The 23,384-nt window shown below is 38.3% G+C and overlaps 1 protein-coding gene across 10 annotated transcripts in view; it reads left to right on the top strand.

Moving 5' to 3' along the window:
* The window catches only part of YES1 (YES proto-oncogene 1, Src family tyrosine kinase), an 81,232-nt gene that overhangs the window by 27,582 nt on the left and 30,266 nt on the right, over positions 1-23,384 (top strand). For 3 of the 10 annotated variants that reach the window (XM_057700437.1, XM_057700439.1, XM_057700436.1), the window contains one exon: positions 21,304-21,357. The exons of 6 other annotated variants lie outside the window; for them this stretch is intronic. The gene's annotated coding sequence lies outside the window, so the exon portion shown is untranslated. Of the gene's footprint in view, positions 1-14,133; positions 14,369-21,303; positions 21,358-23,384 lie in introns of those variants that run through there. One more of the 10 variants, XM_057700440.1, reaches the window with a different exon arrangement.

Genomic DNA, 23,384 nt, shown 5'->3' with positions numbered 1-23,384 from the left:
CAAATGAAGTGTAATGGCAGAAGGAAGGCCAGAGAGAGGCAAGATTGCTGGCTTTGAAGATGAAGGAGGTAGTCCATGAGCCAAGGAGTTCAGCAGCCTTTAGGAGCTGGAAAGAGTGAGAAAACCAGTTCTTAGATTTTCCAGAAGGGATAACAGCCCTGTTGACACTTTGGTTTTAGCTCAGTGAGACGTGTCAGACTTCTGCACTGTAAGATAATAAATTTGTGTCAATTAAGGCCACTACGTTTATGAGAATTTAAGGCAGCTATAGAAATAGGTAATTTGAACAGGCATTCTCAATAGATAATTTGTTGCGATAGAAATAGAAAACACTGAGACAAGATCTCCTGAGTTCACTGTTAATTTCTGGCCCTGTCACAGAAGTAGTTTTGTGACATAGAGCCAAGTAAATGAACCTCTCAGGCCTCAGTTTCCTCATTTGTAAAACAGGGAAAATAGGATGTATCTTAAGTGGTTATTGTCTGGATTAAATGTTAGTGCATCCAATACTTTTTTACTTTATATACATCTGTTATTTAAATTTTAAAATGGTGAGCATGTAGGGAATTTGCAATCAAAAAAAGTAAAGACTTTATTACAGGAAGAAATTAGAAGTTATATTTAATGTCTTATGAACATTTAGAATTACAAGAAAAGTTTTGGTTATATATATATGACAAAATATATCTCAAAATGGGCTTGCTTTTTTTTTCTTCTTTTTTTTGCTAGTGTGAAATTTGATTGGAAGAGTTAGTAATTTATCATGATAGTTTTATTATCCTTAAAGGAAAAAGCTAACAAACTAAGTATATTACAGATATTATTATCAGGTGAAAAATTAACCAGCATGAGATACAAGCTCAGGAAAATCTGAGTGTGCCTGCAGGAAAGCAGAAATTAACTTACTTACTGTTTTTTCCTCGTGTTTCTAATCAACTACATTGAGCTTTCAGATTTAATTTTGTTACAACATTGCATCCATATTTATTGCTAGAGTGCTGTAAAAGGTTCTGTGATGGTTTTCCCCACATGGTTTTTTTCCACTTGAGGTTTTTGTTTTGTTTTGTTTTCCTGTTCAGTTTAAAACAAGGTATGGGGAAGGCATTTAGAGTGTGCTAGTTAAATTTTTAAAAAGTGGTTTTGAGGTCTTTTCTCAACTTTTGTCTTTAGGTCTCTAGCTTAAGTATGCTGTGTTATTTTATTAAGATTTATTTTTGGCTGTGTTGAGTCTGTTGCTGTGCGAGGGCTCTCTCTAGTTGTTGTGAATGGGGGCTAGTCTTCGTTACAGTATGCCGGTTTCTCATTGCAGTGGCTTCTCTTGTTGTGGAGCGGGGGCTTTATTTAGGTGCACAGACTTCAGTAGTTGTAGCATGTGGGCTTATAGTTGTGGCTCGAGAGCTCTGGAGCACAGGCTCAGTAGTTGTGGCAAACAGGCTTAGTTGCTCTGCATCATATGGGATCTTCCCGGACCAGGGATCGAACCCATGTCCCCTGCATTGGCAGGTGGATTCTTAACCACTGTGCCACCAGGGAACCCCCTGTAAAATGTTAAAGTTTTCTAGAATATCCTTAAGTCCTCTTCCCTTTTTTGGCTGCGTTGGGTCTTCGTTGCTGCATGCAGTCTTTCTCTAGTTGTGGTGAGCGGGGGCTACTCTTCGTTGTGGTGTGCAAGCTTCTCATTGCGGTGGCTTCTCTTACTGTGGAGCACAGGCTCTATGCACATGGGCTTCAGTAGTTGTGGCACATGGGCTCAGTAGTTGTGGCTCTAGAGCACAGGCTCAGTAGTTGTGGCACACGGGCTTAGTTGCTCTGCGGCATGTGGGATCTTTCCGGACCAGGGACCATGTCCCCTGCATTGGCAGGCAGATTCTTAACCACTGTGCTGCCAGGAAAGTTCCCTCTTCCTTTATTTAAAAAAAAAATGTTCGAGAATTCCCTAGCAGTCCAGTGGTTAGGATTCGATACTTTCACTACCGAACGCCCAGGTTCAATCCCTGGTCCAGGAACTAAGATCTCACAAGCCACACAGTGAGGCAATAAAAAAATAAAATTAAGTAAATAAATAAGTTTACCTTTGTAGTCTGTTTTGCATCATTAGCTATTGAGATCAGAAGTTCAGGAAGTTAGAAGTAAAGAGAGGATAATTCTTTTCATACATGCTGATATCGAGTTTTCCATTCATATGAGAGTGAGTCAAAAATTATCTGCACTCTGGGCTTCCTAGGTGGCGCAGTGGTTAAGAATCCACCTGCCAGTGCAGGGGATAAGGGTTTGATCCCTGCTCCAGGAAGATCCCACATGTCACGGAGCAACTAAGCCCATGTGCTACAACTATGGAGCTTGCACTTTAGAGCCCAGGAGCCACAACTACTGAAGCTCGTGTGCCTAGAGCCCATGCTCTGCAACAAGAGAAGCCACGGCAGTGAGGAGCCCACACACCACAACTAAGAGTAGCCCCCGCTCACCGCAACTAGAGAAAGCCTGTGTGCAGCAACAAAGACCCAACACAGCCAATAAATGAATAAAATAAATAAATAAATTTAAAAAATAAAAGTTAATAATTAAAAAAAATTATCTGCACTCTGGTTGCAGGATTTATTTTAATTAACTTTTAGAAAAGACAAATACATCATTTTTCAACATAATCTCCTTGCTTTTCAATACACTTTGTCCATCTGTCAACAAGCTTTCTTATTCCCTCATTAAAAAATATTTTAGGCTGAGCTGCGAGCCACGAATGCACCACTGTCTTCACTTCTCATCAGAAGTAAATCTTTGTCCTCATAGGGCTGCGTTCAGGGGACCAGACAGGTGAAATCTGATGGAGCAAGATCAGGACTATAGGGAGGATGCTTTAACACCTCAAAACGAAGTTTTTGCAGAGTGGTGACAGCGTGGGTAGAAGTGTGCAGACATGCACACCCTCAGACCACAAAAAACAAAGCACCACATGCTGCTCATCTTTCATGCAAATCACAAGTGGGGCATCCATTTTTGCTGGCACCACAGTTACAAATGAACTGATTTAACATATTCACACCTGCACAGCAGTGACTGGGGAGACGGTAACGGTGAACAGAAAGCACTGATAAGACAGTGCAGCCAATACAAGTTTTAATATAATGAATAATTTGGAGTGCAGATAATTTTTGACTCACCGTATAAAATTTAAAATCAAAGAAGTGTAACTTAAAACTTGACTAATTATTAATATATTCCTATTGTAGCTAATTTACTCGAGTAAAATAATTCTCTCTAAATGTTAATAGCTTTCACTTGATGGAATGTAAGCCCCCAAGTGTTTTGATTGCTCAGACTCCCTCATTTTCTACGACTTTCTCCACCATCTCATGGTTAAAGTGCGATCTGCCATTTCCAGTGGTGATCCCAACCTCTTGGCTTAGACTGACCCAGAGGCAGGCAGCTGACCCAATATGGGCCAGAGTCCTTTAGGAATTTGGAATTGATACTTCAGATCCTCTGTCTGGCTCTAAAATGAAGATCATAGCTCTGGAACGGTTGACAGCCATGTTCTACCACGTGAAGTAAAGAGCCAAAAAGCCATTCTGCCACAGGAGAAGAGAATGAGACACATGAACAGAATAGCAGAGGTGAAAGATGGAGAGGGACTGAGACAAGTACAGGAAGGGAGTGGAGGGGTGGGGTAGATAGGCAGGGTGGAGAGGAGGGATGAGGAAGGAAGAGAGCGTAGGAGGGATGAGGAAGGAAGAGAGCGTAGGAGGGATGAGGAAGGAAGAGAGCGTGGGAGGGTGTGAGCAGAGAGGAGGGGACTCAGGAGGAAGAGAGAAAATGAACAAATTGACTTCTTCTGACTTGGACTCCTGATTCTAGTTTTTTCTTGTGACCTTGGATTGGATTCCATGAGACACTGCTTTAACCTTTATTTAAAATCCTCTTTTTGCTTTATCAACCTCTGGTTATTTCTGCCCTTGTAGCCAAAATAGTCTTAACCAAAGCAAACACTTGTTTGCTGTTGTTCAGGTACTGCCAGCTACTCTACGTACAATATCAGTTAATTCTCACAACCTTGCAAGATAGGTATCATTCCTCCAGAAAAATGAGGCAACTGGTTTTAGGAGAGATTAAATAATTTGATCAAGGATCCCAGTAGCTAATAAGTAACAAAACCAGAATTAGAATGTAGGTCTAATTCCAAAGTTAGTTCTTACTCTGAAGATATTTATTGACCATCATCTGTGGGCTGGACACTAGGCCAGGCTACAACAGAGACCAGCAGGCAGTGACCATTTAGTAAGTGCTGTGGGGAAGAAATAAAATGTGCTATAAGAGCACATGAGAGGTCAGGGAAGATGCCTTGAACATTGAAGCTAAGAGCTGAAGATTGAGTGGTCATAAGCCAAGCATTAGGAAAGAGGTAGGTTGTGGTGAGCATTTATGAAAAGAAAATAGTGCATTTGAGGATCTAAAAAAATTCGTATGCAGGGAGCAAAGAGATGGATGAAAAGAGATGAGCCAGGAGAGGTAAATCAAGCAAATCATGCAGGATCTGCTGTTTCTTATTAAGAAATTTGGACTTTGTATTGGAAGTAGTGTATGGACAGGGCCATTGAAGGCTCCTAATCAGATTTTTTCTTCAGAAAACACAGACATCCTTCACACCACACCCAGAAAAGACTGGAGAAACTCTTAACACTAGAAGCAGTGAAGGTCAGTGAAGGAAGCTTTTGCAATAATCTAGACACTAAATGATAAGTAGCCAAGGGAAGTAGTAATTAGTTGAGGGAAAAGTGGAAGAATGTTGGAGATTACAGGGTAGTACAGTCAGTTCCTGGTGACTGACTGGATGTGTGGGGCACGGAAAGGGTATGAGTTAAGAATGACTCTCAGGTTTCTGTCTGAGACTGCAAGGTGGACTGGAGCAGTACTCACCGCTTACTGACACTGGGGTGACAGAGAAGGAAGAGTGGATTTTGGTGGGAAAGATGGCAGGTTCCATTTTGGACGTGATGAATTTGAGTTCCTGGAAGATGGCTGTCCCAGCTAACAAAGCCTCCTGCAGAGAGTAGATATTTTGACGAAATGAGAACTAGTCTCTCATCTTCACCCTTCAGGTTTCTGGAGGGGAATGCCTGTAGGTATCTAATGAATTTTGACATTTTAGATGATCTAAAAGACTTTTTCCATTAATTAAAAGTAAAATCATGATCTCTTCCCACAAATCGCTAGAAAGTTATTGCTTGTCTTTGCCATTCTGCTGTGTAATTACTGTTATTCTGTAGACTTTTATTTTTAGAAGAAAAAACAGACCTATTTAAAGGCAAAATTGGTACTTCACATATCCTTTTACCTAGTAAATATACAGAGAATTATATTAGCTTTTGTTTCCTTCAAAATCAATGCCAGGAAAGAGAAAAGTGAACATTTATTAAGTACATATTGTATGGCAAAATCATAGTTTTAAAGAACATTATTGCTGACAGGATAATTTACTTCATGAAAGTTTAAAATTAAAATATCTTTTAGGGCTTCCTAGGTGGCGCAGTGGTTAAGAATCCGCCTGCCAATGCAGAGGTCACGGGTTCAATCCCAGCTCCAGGAAGATCCCACATGCTGTGGAGCAACTAAGCCCGTGTGCCAAAAAAAAAAAAAAATCTTTTAACATTTGGCAATTCAAATTTTTTTAAAAATTAATTTTTTTTATTGGCTGTGTTGGGTCTTCGTTGCTGCACACAGGCTTTCTCTAGTTGTGGCTAGCAGGGGCTACTTTCAGTTGTGGTGCACAGGTTCCTTATTGTGGCTTCTCTTGTTGCCGAGTACAGGCTCTGGGCGTGCAGGCTTCAGTAGCTGCAGCACGTGGGCTCAATAGTTGTGGCACATGGGCTTAGTTGCTCCATGGCATGTGAAATCTTTCTGGAGCAGGGATCGAACCCGTGTCCCCTGCATTGGCAGGTGGATTCCTTTCTTTTTTATTTATTTATTTACCTTTTTTTTAAAGCTCTTTATTAGAATATAATTGCTTTACACTCTTGTACCAGGTTTTGAGGTACACCAAAATGAATCAGCTGTATTTATACATATATCCCCACATCCCCTCCCTCCCTCGACTCCCTCCCACCCTCCCTGTCCTGGCCCTCTAAGGCTTCACCCATCATCGAGTTGATCTCCCTTTGTTATACAGCAACTTCCCACTAGCTATCTGTTTTATAGTTGGTAGTGTATATATGTCTTTACTACTCTCTCACTTCATCCCAGCTTTCCCTTCGCCGCCCCCCCCCCCCCGCCCCCGCCAAAACCCATGTCCTCAAGTCCATTCTGTGCATCTGCATCTTTATTCTTGCCCTGTCACTGAGTTCATCAGTACTATTTTTTTTAGATTCCATATATATGAGTTAGCATACGGTATTTGTTTTTCTCTTTCTGGCTTACTTTGCTCTGTATGACAGACTCTGGGTCTATCCACCTCATTACATATAGCTCAGTTTCATTCCTTTCTATGGCTGAGTAATATTCCATTGTATATATGTGCTACATCTTCTTTATCCATTCATCTGTTGATGGGCATTTAGGTTGCTTCCATGTCCTGGCTATTGTCAATAGGACAGGCAGATTCTTAACCACTGTGCCACCTAGGAAGTCCTGGCAATTCAAAGTTTTGAAGCAAGCATTTTAAAACACTATTAAACGCTAACAAAAACAAAGTAAACTATTTACTTCATGTAGTAATGTAACATCTTGTTTGTGAAGGGATATTAGGTAGCAGAGCAAGCTAAAAAGGACGGTTTTAAACGAAGGTTCTAATTCTTCCATACACCTAAAATTATTTCAAAAATTAAGTTTTTTCGTAAACAATGGTTTTAAACCTACATAATATGCACAAGTTACAATTAAATTCTTGGATACCAATCAAAATGTATTTTTAAAAAAATGTATTTTTAAAAACTTTTCTTATTTCTGGAAATACCAGCCAGAGTTTGAGAGGCAAGTATACAGCTTCTGCTTATTCCTGATAAAAGGCTAATGATTTTACAGAATATAAGACCTGCACCAAATGGTATGAAAGGTCAGAAAGGTTCCTGGTCTCTGAGAGTGGTGACAGATTGAACCGATTCACTTTTTGCCTTGCTTCCCTAAACTCATCTCCAGCCACGCCCCTCATCATGTGATTTATTTTGGTTTTTGAAACACATTTATTCCTTGCTGTTGCTTCTGTTACCAAAAGCTCCCTCTCCTCAGATCTGCATTGATTTCATGTTTACAGTTATATATTTTATCTACCAATTAAACTTTTCAGTTTTAAATCTATTGACTAAAACATGTATTGAAACTCGAAATATTGTTACAGCAAAAGCATAGTGGAAAAAAAAATTACAGGAGTTTGGAGAAAGCTAAAGAGTTCTGGGTCAGTTTTATAAACTAATGTTTCTAAAAATATGTGTATCTAATTTCTTCAGTCTTAAAAAGATAAACAGGGATATATACGTTATAGGAATAGTTGCATGATGTTTTTAAGGTTTAAAACTACAACTAAAGAATTCATAATCCATACAGTGTCTGAGGAGCATTTAATTTCCATAAGGACTTGATAGTATCTAATTGTTTACTATAATTTCTAGGTCAAAAATCTTAAAAAAATCTTGACAAAAGTAGGTAAGCTGTGAAGATCTCAGAGGATAAAAAAATCTTGATAGGTATAAAATCAGCTTATTTTTTTCAAGAGTTGACTGAATTTGTAGAGAGAATGATGTTTATAAATGCTTACAAATAATAAATATCTTGGGGCTTCCCGTTAATTTATTTGTTACTATATTTCCTAACACAGTACATTTTAAGTGTTCTTTACAGTTCTTTACATCAGTTCCTTATGGCTGATCCTGTGCCAGACTTCATTAAAGAAACCCTGAGGAGCAACCCAGAATTTAGAATGAGTTGGCTTTTTCTTTAAGGTCACTTGTTTGCATATCTAAAGTACAAAAAAAGAAAAAAAGATGGTAGAAAATTACTATCTGGTGAGACTGCAAGCTCTCAGTTTTCCATTGCTCACATTTTCTATTCTCCTTTAACTCTTGGAAAATTAAGTTCTTTGTTTGCTTTTACTAGACAGAGTGCACGCCCTTTAGTAGTGTGATGTTTCCTCCTCCAGCTGTTTTCTATTCTTTCATGGTCCTGCTTATCTTTTGTGCTTTATGCTAAAGGGAGAGGATTTAAAAATGAAAGTTTGGGAAAAAAAGTCACTGACTGCATTTATGATCTGTAGAGTGCTGTGACAAATTAGGGCTTTTTACCCTCTTGCTGGATACAGCATGTAACATCACAGTTGGTTAACTTGCTAGAGTTAGTTTATAGAAATAATTTTTTTTAAGAGTTCAAAAATATGTTGTCATCTGAGAATTTTTTTTAAGCTCTTTATTGGAATATAATTGCTTTACACTGTTGTGCCAGTTTTTGAGGTACACCAAAGTGAATCAGCTGTATTTATACATATATCCCCATTTCCTCTCCCTCCTGTGACTCCCTCCCACCTTCCCTATCCTGGCCCTCTAAGCCATTACCCATCATTGAGTTTCCCTTTCTGTGTTCTGCAGGAACTTCCCACTAGGTATCTGTTTTACATTTAGTAGTGTATATATGTCAATGCTACTCTCTCACTTCATCCCAGCTTCCCCTTTGCCCCCCCCCCCCCCCCCCCCCCGTGTCCTCAGGTCCGTTCTCAACAGCTGCATCTTTATTCTTGCCCTGTCACTGGGTTCATCAGTACCACTTTTTTAGATTCCATATATATGAGTTAGCATACGGTATTTGTTTTTCTCTTTCTGGCTTACTTTGCTCTGTATGACAGACTCTAGGTCTATCCACCTCATTACAAATAACTCAATTTCATTCTTTTTTTATGGCTGAGTAATATTCCATTGTAAGTCATCTGAGAATTTTTAATGACTATTACTAATAATAAAACAACATGGTTATGGTGGAGAGGAGTGGGATGCTGTTTTCAGAATTAATAGATTGGTGGGTGGAGCAGTGAGGCTGCCTGCCAATAATGTTACCATGTTTGTAACATTTTCTAAAGGGCTGATGTTTAATAACTTATCAAAGAACAGAAAATGTTATACACAAGCTTCCCTGGAGGCTGTATGGGTAGTCAAAAGAGGGCAGCCTAGAACTTGGACCCAGTTCCCTAGTCGTACTCACTTTTAGCTTCATCTTCTTGAGCAAGTGACTTTACCTACCCAGACTTCAGGTTCTTCAAATAAAAGATACAGAGATTATACCTACTTTTTTGGTATTATGGCAACATTATGGGATCAAATTAAATAATAAAAAGGTACTTTGGAAACATAAAGCACTGTCAAAGTGTAAACTATTGTTAAAACAAAATACCTTAACGTAGAGAACAGTGTAAAGTGTTTCTTGCTAATGATTGAAGCAAACGCATTTAAATAATTATTTCAAATTTGCTCCAGCTCTACGAAACGCAGGTTCTGATATAGGTAATTATGACTGCCTGATAGAAATTTGAAAAACTTTTATCTGACTTATGGAATTGATAAGTTAAGAAAATAGTTGGAAAACCTACAAGTATTTCTAGAATGCTTGCTATGCTTGGCCCTTTGGGGGAGAAACAGATGTTAGGCAGGTTGTTGGAAAGATTAAGTCAGGATCAAGTTACGATTCAGTGATTTATTCTTTAAGCAAAAGTTAAATGAATACCCATGCATCTAAAGCAATTTGTATTAAGTAGAAGGAGATTAAATGTCCTTGTAGTATAGGCTCTGTTCCCTGTTGCTATCTCCTCTGGCCTCATCTTCCTCTGCCCCTTCTTACTCTTCCACGTTGTACTTCAGCACCAAAGTACTTCCGGTTTCAAAAGCCCACTTTGTTCTCTCTTGTCTGGGGACTTTTGCACGTCCTGCTCTGCCCAAAAGACTGTGTCTGCTCCCTGATTTGCATACTTAAAGTCTAATTGGCCTTTTTGTCTCCCCCAACCCCAGGTCTGTATTTTGGAAGATTAGCAGGTGGTAGGGAAAGTAAATTGGGGAAGTTAACCTGGAATACCAGGTTAAGGAGTTGGGTTCTTATTCAGTAGGTAATAAGAAGCCATTGAAAGATTTATCCTGGACAGTGTTCTGGACAGAGGTTTCCTTTATAAAAATTATTTAGCCGTTCACATGTTAGAACCTCCTTGGGTTGGATTAGAGGTTGAGAATCACTATAAATTGTCTGATTATGAAGCATAGTTGTAGAAATGAAGATGATTAGGATCTGAAGAAAAACAGAGCAAGCATTCATTTAAAAAAATATTTGTTGATGCTTATTATGTTTCAGACTCTGTTGTAGGTTTTGGGAATACTGTAGAGGATGCCTTAGATCAATAAGAAAAAGAGACAACCCTATAAAAAAGTGAATGTGTTTTAAATAGACATTTCACAAAAGAGAATGGCCAATAAACATATGAAAAGGTGCTCACTTCATTCATAAATATGAACATAAAATCTAAAAACACAGAGACCATTACACACCCACCAGAACAGATACATTTTAAAAGATTGAAAGTGTCAAGTATTGGTGAAGATGTGAAGCAGTGGCAACTCTCATAATCTGCTGATGGGGTTATAAACTGGAACAGCCACCCTGGGAAACTGTTCAGCAGTGCATACTCTGACCCAGCAATCTACTCCAAGGTATATTTCTGGTGGGATGGTTGCTGGCAATTTAGTATGGTTTTTAATCTGGGTGGTGAGTACATTGGTGTTTGGTTTGTGCTAGTTCATTGAGCTGTACATTTGTTATATTTGCTTTTCAGCATATGTATATACTTGAATAAGATTGAAAAACAAAATTTGCCCATTCTTAGATTCTGGAGAGGAACCATCATTATCCTAAAAGTCATTACCATCATAGCCAATATTAGTGGTTATTATATGCTAGGCACTGTTGTAGGCGCATTACGTGTATTAACCCATTTAATCCTCACAATAACTCTTTGAGTCTTAACTTTTATTATTCCCATTTTACAGATGAGGAAACTGAGGCACAGAAAGGTTGAGTAACTTGCCAAAGCCCACACAGCTGCTGAGTGGTGGCCTCAGACTTTGAACCCAGACATTCTGGTTCTAAAATCTGTGTTCTTAAGCACTGTACTGTACGTCCAGTAAACAAATAACAGAACGTCTATGCTCTTAACCCTTATGTGTTATATAGTGATAAGTGCTATCCAGAAAAATAAAGCAGGTTAAAGGGGAATAGGCAGTGCTCTGGGGAATGCTGTATTGCTGCTTTACATAGGGTGGTCAGAGTTCTTATTGAGAAGGTGATAATAGTGCAAAGACCTGAAGAAGCCAAGGGGGTGTGCCATGCAGGTATGTAGCAGAAGAGCTTTCCAGGCAGAGAGAAGAAGGTGCAGTGGCCCGAGATGGGAGTGTGCTTGGCCTGTCTGAAGGACAGCAAGAAGGCTGTGGGGCAAGTAAGGGCACAGTAGTAGGAAATAAGGTAAGAGAAGTAATAGGGGCTCTGTAGTAGGATCTCGAAGGCCATCGTAAGAATTCTGGCTTTTACTCTTGAGTGCAGCAGAAAATCTTGGATGGATTGTGGTATAGAGTGATGTGAAATGATTAGTGTTTTGAAAGGGTAGCTCTGATACTTTGAGAAAAGCCTGTAAGGGGTGCAGAGGCAGGAACAGGGAGACCATGTAGGCTGTTGCAGTAATTCAGTATTGTAGAATTAAAGATGGTGCAACTTGGACCAGGTTAGCAGTAGAGGTGGAGAGAAGTTTTCAGATTCGGGGTGTATTTGTAAAATAGAGCCAAGGGATTTGCTGAAGAATTGGATATAGCAAGTAAAATAAAGATAATAAAGAATACTTCAAAGTTTTTGTCCTGAACAACTGGAGGAACAGAATTAACATTTACCGATAAGGGGAAGATTGCAGGAGCTGATTTGGGGAGAAAGATTAGGAGTCTTGGAAATGTTAAATTTGAAGTGCTTTTAGACACGCAAGAGAGGACATTGAGTAGATATTTAAAAAACTAATTTGAAGTTCAAGTGAGGAGTCATTGGTAACCATCGATGTATAAATGGTACAGGTATTTAAAAATATAAGACTGGGTGATACTAGCAAAGGAGTGAGTGTAGATGAAGAAGGCCTGTGTTTAGATGTCAAGAGGTGAGGAAGATGTGTCCTACAAACCAGGTGGGAAAGGGAGGGATCACGCGTGTCGTCTGAGGTCATGTGAGGTGAGAACTGAACATTGATCTAGCAATGTGAAGTTAATTGGGGACCTTACAGGCATTTTTTTAAAATAAAGTTTTATTGAAACACAGCTCATTCACTTTTTTTGGATAAATTTATTAATTATTTATTTATTGACTGTGTTGGGTCTTCATTGCTGCACGTGGGCTTTCTATAGTTGCGGCAAGCGGCGGCTACTCTTTGTTGTGGTGCTCAGGCTCCTCACTGCCGTGGCTTCTCTTGTTGCAGAGCATGGGCTCTAGGCACATGGGCTTCAGTAGTTGTGGCACATGGGCTCAGTAGTTGTGGCTCATGGGCTCTAAAGCTCAGGCTCAATAGTTGTGGCGCACGGGCTTAGTTGCTCCACGGTGTGTGGGATCTTCCTGGAGCAGGGATCTAACCCTTGTCCCCTGCATTGGCAGGCAGATTCCTAACCACTGCGCCACCTAGGAAGCCCTTATAGGTAGTTTTAATGTAATGGAAGCAGCAAGCATGGGCAAAAATCAAGAAAATTCATATTATATTTTAAGTGAGTATGAGAAACAGAGGAAAATTAGAAAAAAAATTTGCTAAAATAAATGGGATGTGTGGAGAGAAAAGAAGAGGGAAAGTTGAAATGGACAGGATTATTAAGGCCAGAGGTTTGAAAAGAGAATGCCTGACCATCTTAAATACCTGGTAGCATTTCTTCTTGTCACTACCTTATCAATCCTTTATTTCCTATAGGGTTTTGAAACAAAAGGTTTTCAAGTAATATAATTTGTGTCCTTTTGGGGGATAACAAGATAGCCATATAAGAAATAGAAAGGGGCCATTTTACTTCTCTGCTTCTGAGAATTTGCCCCATCAGCAAAGCTTTGTTGATGTTTTTAGTTCCACTCTACCTTCTTTTGCCCATTATCCAGAGAAGATGAGAAAGTACAATAGTTTAGGTGTGATGAGGGATCAATCAAAGTAAACTTTGCATTTGTTAACCTGCCTGACTCTACCCTCTGGTAATGAATGGCTGGTGACTTGGGCTAGATCAGCATTACACATTAGTCTTCCATATCTCTGACTTCATTTACACTAAAGGAAAAAAAAGTCTAATGCAGAAATTTGTTTCAGTTTGAAAATGTTTTACTTTTAGTAGATTTTGCTAAAATATATAATACCTACACTAGGTACTAGAGCAAGAGTTTATGCTAAACAGACTAATCATGGTAACTTCTAGGCCCACAGTCTCTTAAGAAGACCATGGGGTGAGCACCTGATGGCCAGATCTGGTCAGCAGGTTAGGGCAATGAGATAGCAACTTATAGTCTTCTTCATGCCAGTGCAAACTCAGAAATAGGTGAATCAGGTAGTGGCTGGGGGAGTTTGAGGGAACCTGAAATAGACCATGAATGAATCAAAATTATGAGTAAGTAGGTGTTAGAGGTAGGGAACAGCTATCCCAGTAGAGAGTGAAGTAGTTGGTTAAAGCATCAGGGGTACAGAAATAGAAGTGCTGAATCCACATAATAGACGGGAAGCAATAAATTCCTAACAGTAAAGCAGTGATCACCAATTATCAAGACCTGCATTCAAACCTGAACACCATCAGCCTTTTGGGATTAATGTGTATGATCAGACTGTTCTGTAGTTTCTGATTTTTATGATACTCTTGCCTCTTCCCTATTACCATTTTTATCTTTAGAATAAAAACCCTTCTTGAGTCCAGAAGAACCTAACTCATTAAGCTGAGTATAAATTTTAGACTTACCAAGTGGGTATGTAAATGATACTTTAAAAATTATATTTATTTCTTGAAATTAAAATAATACCACAGAGCACTTTAATCAATTACAGTAGAGCACTTTAAATGTTAATTTGTTTGAAAGTGTTTACTGTTTTTATTTTATTTTTATTTTTTTGTCCGCACCACGCGGCATGTGTGAATCTAGTTCCCCGACCAGGGATCAAACTCACTGCATTGGAAGCATGGAGTCTTAACCACTGGGCCGCCAGGGAAGTCCCCTTTAAGAACATTTTAAATGACCATGATGGATTTACCATCCTCACCACTCTCCCAAAAGTAAAAAACTGAAAATCTGGACAAAATATATGAAACAATTGTTCTCAGACATTGGACAACAGCAGTACAGGACTGTGATCCCTGAAAGACAGGAAACAAATGAGGTAAGCTGGACAGTCACCTCATCACCCCAGCTTTCTGCCTAGAGGCATGGTCTGAATTGCAGAGCAGGGATAGGGGTCTTGGGCAAAGGGGAGGGGTCTTAATAAGTCGAGGAGACAGAAATCAGAATTCATGGAGGGCGAGGCAGCTGGAAGTTGCAGGGCAGAATTCCAGCAGAAGGACACTATTTAGAAGAATAGCTAAGATTCTGCATAGGAGTCTCTGATTTTTTTGCTGAATTCTGAAAGATACATGCAGAGCCTGAAACTGTAAAGCCCGGCAAAGAGCGACCAGGTTGATTTGAGCTGGTGGCTCTTTGAGATCACAGAGGGTTGGAAGGCGTTTGAGGTTTTACTAACTGGAGGGAAAAAAGTCCTTGTTGATTACTCTGGACTTTAAGAGAAATCTCAAAAGGGATGTGGTGCTAGACTAGATTAATAAAGGAATATTATGAACAACTGTATGCTAATTTAAATTTAATAACTTGGGTGAATTGGACAAATCTTGAAAGATAAGAGTTACCAGAGTAACACAAGAAAAATCAAATAAGAGTAGCCCTGAATGTTAAAGGTACTAAATTTATAATTGAAAACCCAAGACCCAGATGGCTCCACTGGTGAATTCTTTTGAACATTTAAGGTAGAAATAATACTAATCTTGACTCTTTAAAATAATAGAGGAGGAAGGGACCATTTTCCCAGTTTATTTCATGAGGCCAAAATTACCGTGATACCAAAAACAGACAAATTAGAAGAAAACTAAAGAGCAGTGTCTCCTTTGGCCTTTGACATAAAAATATTGAACAAAATATTAGCCTTCAGGAATACATAAGAAAGGTAATATACCATAATCAAATGGGTTTTATTCCAAGAATGCAGAGGTGCCAAGGTGGGGTTAACACTCAAAAATCAATTAGTTTAATTCACCATATTAGTTGAGTAAAGGAGAAAACCCATGTGATCACCTGAGTAGATGTATTAAAATACTTGACAAAATTTAACACCCATTCATGACAAAAACTCTCAGCAAACAGAATTAGAAGAGAATGTTCTTCAGCCTAATGAAGATCAGCTACAGTCTTACAGCTAGTATACTTAATGGTGATAGACTGAATGCTTTTTCCTTTAAAATCAGGAACGAGGCAGGGATGTTCTTTCTCCTCACTTTCTATTCAGCATTGTACTAGAGATGCTGAAAGAGAGTAAATTATTTGTACATATGACCTTAAATGTAGAAAATCCTATGAAACTAAAAAACCCATTAGAACTAACATGAACTTTGCAGGGTCACAGGATATGAGGTCAGTATATAAGTATCAAGTGTATATATTATTGTTTTGTTTGTTTTCTTTAATTGGCTGTGTTGGGTCTTTGTTGCTATGTGCAGGCTTTCTTTAGTTGCAGAGAGCGAGGACTACTCCTGGTTGTGGTGCACAGGCTTCTCATTGAGGTGGCTTTTCTTGTTGCGGAGCATGGGCTCTAGGCACGTGGGCTTCAGTAGTTGTGGCTCGTGGGCTGTAGAGCACAGGCTCAGTAGCTGTGTCGCACGGGTTTAGTTGCTCCGCAGCCTGTGGGATCTTCCCAGGCCAGGGCTGGAACCCGTGTCCCCTGCGTTGGCAGGCAGATTCTTAACCACTGTGCCACCAGTGAAGTCCCTACATTATGTATTAATATATATGTTTATAAAAGTGATGAACAATTAGAAATAGAAATAAAGTAATACCATTTATAGTAATAACAAAAAACCATGAAATGCCTAGAGATAGGTCTTGTCCAATTTTTGTTAAACTTATCTATACACTGAAAATTGCAAAACATTGCTGAGAAATTTTTAAAGTTCTAAGTAAGTGGAGTACTGTATTCTTGGACCAGATCAATATTTTCAAGACGTCGGTTCTTCCCACATTTATCTGTAGCTTTAGTATCATCACAACCAACATTCCAGTGGGCATTTTTGTAGAGATTGACAAGCTAATTCTACAATTTGTAGGAAAATGAAAGACCCAACCAGACTGCATCTTCCAGGCCAAATCTGACCCACTACCTATTTTTGGAAATAGTTTTATTACAACATTGCCACACTTAGCACTTATGTATTGTCTGTGGCTACTTTTGCACAAACACGCTGGAGTCAGGTAGTTGTGACAGTGACCATTTGGTTTGCAGAGTTTAAAATGTTTACTCTCTGACCCCCTTCCATAGAGTATCCAAAACAATTTTGGAAAAGATAAACCTGAAGGACTAATTTTATCTAATTTCAAGACTTACTGTAAAGCTATAGTGATGAAGGCAGTGTGATAGTTGACATACGCATAGGCATATAAAACAGTGGAATTAATAGGATGGAAATCGACCCATGCGTTTATGATTATTTTTGACAAAGGTATCAAGATAATTCAATGAGAAATGGATAGTCTTTTAGGCAAATAGCAGTTGAAGAACTGTATATCCACTTTTAAAGTATTGAATCTCAGACTTCATGACATATACAAAAATCCACTTAAAATGGCTCAGTAGGCTTGATATAAAGAGCTAAAACTTCCAGATGAAAACAGGAGAAAGTCTTTTCGTTAAGAATTCTCAATTAGGACACAGAGCACAAACCATAAAATTAAAACTTCTTAATTGAGCATCAAAATTAAAAATCATGTTCAGGGATAATGTTACAAAAATGCAAAGGCAACCTCTGTAGTTTGAGAGAAAATATATTTGACAAAAAACTTGATTCTAGACTATTAAAGAATATAATAAATAGTATTATAGTAGTAAATATTCTGTTTCCAGAATGTATTAGAAGACAACCCAATAAAAAATTGAGTTAAACAGATACTTCACAAAAATAGATATGAGTGGTAAATAAACACATGAAAAGATGCTTAATATCAGGTGCTTAGTCATTAGGAAAATATAAATTAAAACCTCAATAATAGCACTACACATCTAAAAAAAATCAGCTGACAATAACAAGTGCTGATAAGGATGTGGAGCAACTGGAACTCTCATTCTGATGGTGAGAATGCAGAATGTTAAAGCTGCTTTGGAACAGTGTTTGCAGTTTTTATAAAGTTATACATATATTTTCCATACAACACAGCAGTTTCACTCCTGAGTATTTACTCAAGTGAAATGAAAACTTGTGTTCACAGAAAAACCTATGTGTATATGTTCATAGTGGCTCTGTTTGTGATTTTCAAAAACTAGAAACAACCCAAATGACCCTCAACTGGGGAATGAATAAACAAACTGTGGTGTATGCATACTACTCAGCAATAAAAAGGAATGAACTGATACGTGCAAAAACATGGGTGGATCTCAGATGCATTATGCTAAGTGAGAAAAGCCAGAATCAAAAACATACATGCTGTGTGGTATCTGGAAAAGGTGAAACTGTAAGAAGAGAAAACAGACCAGTGATTGCCTAGGAATGAAGGGAGAGGTTGACTACAAAAAGTGCATGGAGGCATCATGGGGTACGGGTGGGGATGGAACTGTTGTTTATCTTCATTGAGGTGGCAGTTGCATGACTGTATGCATGTGTCAAAACTTGCAGACCTGTACACTAATATGAGTGAATATGACACATTTATGCCTTAATTTTTTTTAAGATTTATTTATTTTATTTATTGGCTGTGTTGGGTCTTTGTTGCTCTGCTAAGGGTTTTCTCTAGTTGTGGCAAGCAGGGGCTACTCTTCCTTGTGGTGTGCAGGTTTCTCATTGCAGTGGCTTCTCTTGTTGTGGAGCATGGGCTCTAGGTGTGTGGGCTTCAGAGTTGTGACACATGGGCTTACTTGCTCTGTGGCACATGGGATCTTCCTGGACCAGGGCTCGAACCCGTGTCCCCTGCATTGGCAGGCGGATTCTAAGCCCCTGCCTTAATTTTTAAAGATAGGAGTTTTAAAGAGTGAGAAACTGGCCCATTGATGCAGTGAGATATGAAAGTATCATCATGGCATTTTAGTAACCATGAAGTCTTAGATTGCCATTGGATCTAATCTAAGTGTAGAAATAATATTGGATTTTAGAGGGCAGGCTTGAGCTTGAAATGCTCTTGATAGCACTGGCAAATTAAATGGTGGTAAAGATGTTTTGCAGTTACCTAAGTCTTGTTTATATCAGTGAACTAGAATCAGCAGTTAATTAGCAGTTCTAATGATTTTGGTAATGCTCATGCTGTAAACGTGTGTAACATCAGCTTAGCCATATGCATTTTATATTGTCAGCTACATTTTGATATCAATAGACTTCAATTGCCAAAGTTTTTTAGATAGAATAAAATGTAAAAGAGCTGTACAGACTATTTGGATCATATCCAAACCCAAGTAAACATATGATGGTTTTCCGAGAGAGGAAAGAAGAACTTAGAAGTGTTGTTGAAAATGTGGAGAATGAATTCACATTCATTGCTGGTAGAGGTGCAAAGTGGTACAGTCACTATGGAAACCAGTTTAACAGCTTCTTATAGTAAGGTTATGCTTAACTTTATATGACCAAGCAGTTCCATTCCTAGGTATTTATGGGAAGGGGGAGAGGAGAGGCACAACTCAAAGACTTGTATGGGAATGTTTGTAGCTGCTTTATTTATAATAGCCCAAAACTGGAACAACCCAAATACCCATCAAGGAATGGATAAACAGTTATGGTATATGATGGAATTCTACTTAGCAATAAAAATTAATGAGCTACCTATGTAAGCAGCAATATGGAAGTATCTCAGATACACAATGCCTAGTTTAAAAAAATGCCAGGTGCAAAAAAAAGACTATAGTGTTATTCTATCTATATGAAACTCTAGAAGAGATAAATCTGTAGTTAGAAAAAACAAATCCGTGGTCACCTAGGAGTGGGGTTGGGGATTGATTGGGAAAAGAGTACAACAGAATCTTTTGGGGGTGATTGGAATATTCCATGTTGTAATTATAGTATTGGTTGTACAGTTACAGACATTTGCCAAAACTCATTGAACCATACACTTGATTTTTTTTATTTTTATTTTTTTAGCATGGTAAAGTTCAGTTTTTAATTCTTTGAGGAACCTTCATACTATTTTCACTATTTAGTGGTGCATACTGGCTGCACCAATTTACATTTCCACCAACAATGCACAAGGGTTCCTTTTTCTCCACATTCTCGTCAGCACTTGTTATTTGTTGTCTTTTTGATAATAGCCATTCTGAGGAAGGAATATCTGATAGTGTCTAAGGGAAGAATTTTCCGTAATCTAAATTTTAAATCATATTTCTCAGAAAATCTTACAGTAACAGTAATATTCAAATTGAGGTAAAGCCTTGTTTTTCAGCAAATATTCATGCACCTTTTAACTCAAGCAAATATCTGTATGAAATTGTTTGCTTAAAAATTTAATTTTACCTTTTTTTAAAGTTAATTATTTATTGCCTGCATTGGGTCTTAGATGCTGCACACAGGCTTTCTCTACTTGCAGCGAGCTGTGGCTTCTCTTGTTGCAGGGCATGGGCTCTAGGCACGTGGGCTTCAGTAGTTGTGGCACATGGGCTCAGTAGTTGTGGCTCACAGGTTCTAGAGTTGCAGGCTCAGTAGTTGTGGCACATGGGCTTAGTTGCTCCACGGCATGTGGGATCTTCCTGGAGCAGGGACCGAACACGTGTACCCTGCATTGGCAGGTGGATTCTTAAACAGTGTGCCACCTAGGAAGTCCTGATTTTACCTTTTTAGATTATAAATTTTACAGTCTTAAGGATAGTTCAAATTTATGTAAATACTTTGAGAGATCTATTTTTGTTAAGCTATTGAATCTTGGTACGTTGTAAAGGGATTTAATATTAACCGTCATCATGTGATTTGATTAGTTTATTATTTAAGATCCTTTCAGTAGTAAGTAAGTGAGAACGAAACAGGAACACTGACTTTTACAGTAGATATTTATCTCACATAATAAGATTTCTGGAGCTAGATTGTGTTCGTGGGTTATGATAGGGTTATATGGCTGGTTCAGTACCTGAGCAGCAACATCAGGACTCAAGTTCCTTTCGTCTTTCTGCCCTCCCCTTCTCAGTATGTTTGTGTCCTTTCACATACGTGCTTTGTAATCTCAGATTTAGGCATCAACAGTAACATCTAGGGAATGAAAATGGAATATTTCTGTCTTGTATTCCTTTTTACAAGTGAGGAAAACTACCTAGAAGGCCATGCTCATGGCTTACACAGTTAATTAGCAAAGGAATAAGACCATATGGGTGGCTTAAATCAGAATGAAGGACTTGTCAAATGGGAGGAAGAGGAACAAAATCAGAGTTATTTTATCAAAGCAGGGGGGACAGTGGCTGTTGTGTAACCAAGTGTTTGCTGAATTAGATTACACTAAGACTGCGAAGGAAAGGATCTGTGAACTAGACAAATCATAGAAAATGTTTTGATAAAAAGTGTGTGTTCCCACTTTTTGAAGATGTTGCATTCCAGAATTCTCCATATTTTCATGGCATAGTCATTAATTTATTATTCAGCTTATCTGTGCTGTAACTTTTGTCTTCATGACACTTGTGAAAGTCATCAGTGAGCGCCTGATTACTAATCAGTTGGCCTTTTTTAAAATCAGTTTAAGTGCCACTTGATTTCATGTTGGTCTTTACCATTATTAGCCAATTTCTTGAAAGTCTGTTTCTCTATTCCCACTGTATTATTCTACTTGCTAAAAATGTATTAAATACTCCAAACTAACAAAAAGAATTAGATCTGTTACCTACATTTACATTACCTACATTAACATTTTTCTCCATTTGCTTCGTTTATCTTTTAAGAAAAAAAAAAGTGCCGCAGATGTAGTTGAAACTCTTCCCAAACCCATTCCACTATCTTGAAGTTAATGATTATCCTTTCCAGTCATGTTTTTATATCTGTGAAACACTCCCAACTCTTAATTGTGGCTTCCTAATTTCCTTGCCTGTCTATCCCTTATTTGTAGGTATCCTGCAAGCACTGGATTAATTTTTCACACCCCTCCAAATCTGTGCCGTGGGTGAGTTTTATTGTCTCCAGAAGGTGTCATTACAGTGTGAAAATACTTGTTTAACTTTTCTCTGGTTTCTGCCTCTTTCTGAGTTTTAGACTTACTGTCAGTCCCCCACTAGACTTGTCAACATCATGCCCCACAGGCACCTAAAACTAACATCTGAAACTGAACTGGCTAGTCCAGAAAAACCTGTTTCTCTTTTCTCTATGTCAGTGTTACTTTCTACTCAGTTCAAACTCTAGAAACTTGGGAGTCATCCAGCCCTTAGCATGCACATAGTAACTACTTTTAAAATAAATGTTCAATAACTTGTAGGGGGTGAATAAATGACTCCTTTTTTCTTCATATCTCCTCTGCCCATACCCAGCCGATCACCTAAACTTGATTATTTTATTAGTGTGTACCTCTCGTTTCCCTCTCATCTTTTGCCCCACAGTGTTCCTGGTTTTGTCCTTCCTCACATGGGTCACTGACTGACTGCCAGCATTCTTTCTTTCTTTCCAGTCTATAATTTGTACTTTTACCATAGCTTTTCTAAAACACATATTTTCTGTTATTCACCTTTTTAAGAATCTTAACTTTCCAACACTTCCTGGAGAAATCTAAAACTTATTGTTTAGCAAATAATCCTCTTTGTGTGTGAATTCTCCTCTAATTCTAGCCACCTGCCCCACCATTCTCAAAAAATGTCCCCTTATACTCCTGACACAGAGTTTTCTGTTCCTTAAATACACCATGCTTTTTCTGAGCATCTGAACTATTCTTCAGCTTCATTTTCCCTGGAATATCCTGTATCTCTTTCCCTGAATCTCCAACTTTTCAAGACCTAGCTCAGATGCCATTGTCCGCAAAATTTTCTTTTCCAAGCACCCAAGGCAGAGCTGATAACTTCTGTTGTATTCCCATAATGTTCTGTATATACCTCTGCTCTAGCATATTTTTCACTGTGGCATTTTCCCCATCTTACAATACTGTATTTTTTTTTCCTACACCTAACCATTCTTGCCATCCTTAGCTCCCTTTGTAGTGTCTAATAAATATGTTGTTAATAAATATGTAGCTGTAAATTAGTAGCTTAGAACCTGAAAGAGGCTTTTCCAGGGTAAACATTTTAAACGATATTATGTTTCTAAGACAATCACTTAAAATCTGTTTAACTCATTGCACCTGAAATTTACTTAAAAATGTAAATCACATCCTAGGTTTATAATAATGTCTCTAGGAAATTCCCTGGCAGTGCAGTGTTTATGACTGTGTGCTCTCACTGCCAGGGGCCCGGGTTTGATCTCTGGTGGGGTAACTAAGATCCTGCAAGCAGAGCATATGGCCAAAATATATATTATATAACTCTCTCCATATATAACTACCTCTCTCTTTCTATATATATATATACACACATATGTGTAAAACAATGTTTCTAAAGGAGATGAGCAGCAGTGATGGCTCATGTGTATTGATACTTGGGTGCTGTTGGAACTGGACTGAAAATGATGTTCTGTCCTGGAGCTATTGAAAAGAATAAGTGGGTGCATGTGAGGACTTGGACCAAAGACTCTGGATTAAGAAAAAGAAACTAGAGGACAAGTTAAGAGTAGTAATGAAAAACTGGTAGAGTGAGGGGAAAAAGATATGACCTTTGAAGGAAGAGGAGTTAAGTTAGGAGTGATGCCTTGTGGGGAGAAAAGACCTTAGCAAGGATCCTGAGTGAAGAAGAAGGTGAAAATTAGTTAAGGTAGCTGGAAATGGAAATGAGGGTGGGTGAATAGTTACAGTAACTTTGGTTATGAATTGATGTATTTCAGTTGGTCTGTTACCAAATTTAAAATAAGTTAGCACCATTACTGGTTTTCATAATTTTTTCTCTGTCATGCAACTACTGTTCTTTCAAAGTCTAGGTAACTGTTAAAACATTTTCTTAATATTTAAACTTTGGATATAGGTAATAGTGAAAATCCTTTATATAAATTTTAAAATATTTTTGCAGTGTAACGTATTTTGTGGATATATATTGATTGTTGATTAAAATTCACCCT

The sequence above is a fragment of the Hippopotamus amphibius genome, chromosome 11 (genome assembly GCF_030028045.1).
Source record: "Hippopotamus amphibius kiboko isolate mHipAmp2 chromosome 11, mHipAmp2.hap2, whole genome shotgun sequence".
Lineage (NCBI taxonomy): Eukaryota > Metazoa > Chordata > Mammalia > Artiodactyla > Hippopotamidae > Hippopotamus > Hippopotamus amphibius.
The sequence above is the reverse complement of the archived record's forward strand: the minus strand, read 5'-3'. Positions and strand labels throughout refer to the sequence as shown.